Genomic DNA, 3,573 nt, shown 5'->3' with positions numbered 1-3,573 from the left:
ACTCTGTGAGCTGTGGATTGTGATAAGAGAATACTACCACTGAAATTCCACTGACATGAAACCCTGGAAGTCTTCCTGCAGGACTGTGTGTGTGTGTGTGTGTGTGTGTGTGTGTGTGTGTGTGTGTGTGTGTGTGTGTGTGCGGTCTTCATAAAGGTAGTATTGTTAAGTTGCGTGCGAAGCTCATGCTGGAGGCTCTGTTTGTCCGCCCACTCCTGTAAACCACAGCCATTTCTTCTCTCCTCCCCCTCGGTCTTTGTTACAGGTAAACATTTGATGTCCGCACGCAATCCCTGGAGAATCTCCGCCCCTCCTTCCCCAGATCAGTCTTCCTCACACACACTCGCTCTCACGCTTCTTCCTCATTCCACTGGCATTCCTGCACGCTCTGACTCAGCACCTGCTCTCCTCAGCACTCATATTCTGCTTTTAGTGCTCAGTTACTTTTTATTGGACACACACACAAAACAATATATATATTGACCGCAATTGTGATAAAATGGCTAAAAGTTACGACTAGCTAAACAGACCATTTTTAATGCAGCCTTAAGGAGCCCAGAGCACAGCAATGTTTACGCTAGCATCACTGCCAGTTTGAATAGCACCTGAGTGAACAATTTTAAGGCAGATGCTGTTTGGTCCAAACACAAACCCTGGTGCAAACAATGGCCAATTGTGTTTGCAACCTAAAATAAATGTATCAGACAATCTATGACAAGGATATCCATCCCCACTCCTGAGGCCTGTTCAGAAAGGAGGTTAAGTGAAAACTCTATGAGTGGAACCTTACAATGGAACCTTATTGTGCTACCTGTGTGTGTGTGTGTGTGTGTGTGTGTGTGTGTTCTTGTTTTTGTACCATATCAGGACACAACTCTGTATAATGACATGGGTATGACACAGGTATTACAAGGAGAGGGTGACTTATGAGGACATAACCCATGTCCCCATTTTTCAAAACACTTATAAATCATACAGAATGAGTTTTTTGAGAAAGTAAAAATGCACAAAGCTTCCTGTGAGGGTTAGGGTTAGGTGTAGGGTTGGTGCAGGCATAGGCGGAAATTGCGGGGGGTCGGAGGGGTCAACACCCCCCATCTGAGGGTTGCCCCCCCTCTAAAATATAATTGAAATATGTGTATTGTAAATAATATAATGATATATATAGTTAAACTAATTGTGTAAGTAGTAAAACAATACAAATGCAAACGGAGCAACAACAAAAAAAGTTTTAAACATCTCAAGTTGCCCCTGCTTTACAAGTCTTGTACGTTAGATTAGACTTGTGCGGGTGCGCGTTTAGATTTTACCGCGTTCACTATTATTTAGTCAGTGTCAGTGGCAGCTCGTCGGGTGAGGCAGGGGAGGCACAGTTTCCCCCAAATTTTGAGGTGAAAATGAGGAAGATTTAATGTTAATAAAATTCAGTATTCATTTTAGCCCTTTCAGTCGGTCACTCTCGACGCCACGTCGGTGACCAACGAATATGGGATATCGCTTCGATAGACCAATCTACTTCGAGTAGTGTGTGTGTGTGTGTGTGTGTGTGTGTGTGTGTGAGTGTGTGTGTGTGTGTTCTTGTTTTTGTACCATATCAGGACACAACTCTGTATAATGACATGGGTATGTAAACTAAACGAGCCAATGCACATTGGCATGCAATTATTGCTTCCAGCTGCCGCTGATCACTGCGTGAGTATAAGAAGGCAGCAGGTGCAATGCATACCAGCTTTTTGCTTCGGAGCCGAGCGTTAGTATTGCTCTGCTCAACTGTGTCTGCTGTGAAATACGAGTTCAGCACGCTCTCGCAAGCTTCGTGTGTTGGTGAGACGGCGCTTCAGCAGTGGTCGTTCCTCTGTCGAGTGGATTGCACACTTCAGGCTGCACTACCCCTGTCGTGTTGCAAGCGGCCAATTCCCCTGTGCGCCTCAGTACTAAAAGAGCATTTCCTAAAGAGCAAATTTCTCTAAAAGAGCTTCACGGGTGCGTCTTTGTAAAGACGACGGATCATCCTTATAAGGATGCCGTTTTACCCGTGCGTTTCTGGGTGCAGTCGTTACCTGGTAACGGGTGGTGGTCACGATCGCTGCCTCACGTGTCTGGGCATCGAGCACGCTGAGGTGGCTTTCGTGGATGAGTCATGTTCTCGCTGCGGGAATATGACCATCTCGGAGCTGCGAACCAGGCTCCGCTACCTTCAGGGGGGCCTTCAAGATTGGTTTTTATCAAACTCTCGCCGTGGCAGAGGATCTCTCTTCTCGGTATGGAGTTGGTGTAACGATTGGGTAAGAAGTTGGAGGAAGCAAGTGCGAGTTTTTAATATTTAATGAACCAACACAAACAATAAACATGAAGACAGGTGATACTGGGAATCTTGACGGGAAGGACGAAGTCCAGGAAGAGGCAGAGCTCACAGGTGATCCAAGGTGCGATGGTGCGTTGGCAGCAGGAGAGTGTGACACAGGAATTGCGGGGGGAAGAGCCATGAAGGTGAGTGATGAGGTCCGGGGATGAGATGGAGTGGACGTGGTTCCAAAGACAGGACAATCCAATGACGAGAATCACAAACACAAGAACGGCAGAACATGAGAAACACTGAGAATGACTAACAACGCTCTGACAAACACAAGACGCCAGACAGGGCAATATATAGGGAAGGGTAATGAGTGGCAGCTGGTGGTAATGAACAATTAGCGGAGACGCCAACATGAAACAATCAGTTTTGACACAAAACACACAACTCCACCCACATAGTGCAAAACTCCTCTCCTCCGGACCGTAACCCTCCCAGTCCACCAAGTACTGGAATCCTCGTCCCCTCCGTCTCGAGAATATGATTAACCGAATAGGCGGGATGAATCCTCCTGTACGCCGGAGGTAGTTTGAGGTGGACTGTCACCGGACTAATGATCTTGGTGACGGGAAACAGGCCAATAAATTTGGGAGCTAACTTATTGGAATGGAGCAGAATGTTGTCAGTAGAAAGCCACACTTTTTGCCCCATGACATATTAGGGAGGCTTTGACCGGTGGCGATCGGCCTTGGCCTTAGTGCGCTCCCTCACCTGGAGCAGAGTCTCGCGGGCTCTGGTCCAGGTGCGGTGGCACCACTGGACAAACGCGTGAGCGGAGGGGACCGCGACTTCAGATTCCAGACTAGGAAAAACAGGTGGCTGGTATCCTATGCTACAATGAAATGGAGAGAGGCCCGTGGCTGACACTGGTAATGAGTTATGAGCGTACTCAACCATAGAGAGTTGTTGGCTCCAGGAAGAAGGATTCTTGGAGACTAAACATCGCAACGTTCTCTCTAAATCTTGGTTGGCTCTCTGAGACTGACCGTTGTTCTGAGGGTGATAACCCGAAGACAGACTAACCGTCGCTCCTAACAATGTGCCTTCGAGAATCGGTCCACTATGGTCAAAACAACCGTCATGCCATTTGAGGGCGGGAGGGCGGTAACAAAATCTAGTGCGATGTGGGACCAGGGTCTCGAAGGGACAGACCGCGGTTGAAGAAGCCCATACGGAGGTCGGCTAGATGACTTGCCACTGGCGCAAACTGAGCAAGCCAA

The sequence above is a fragment of the Carassius carassius genome, chromosome 9 (assembly GCF_963082965.1).
Source record: "Carassius carassius chromosome 9, fCarCar2.1, whole genome shotgun sequence".
Taxonomy (NCBI): domain Eukaryota; kingdom Metazoa; phylum Chordata; class Actinopteri; order Cypriniformes; family Cyprinidae; genus Carassius; species Carassius carassius.
This window is presented reverse-complemented; position numbering follows the sequence as displayed.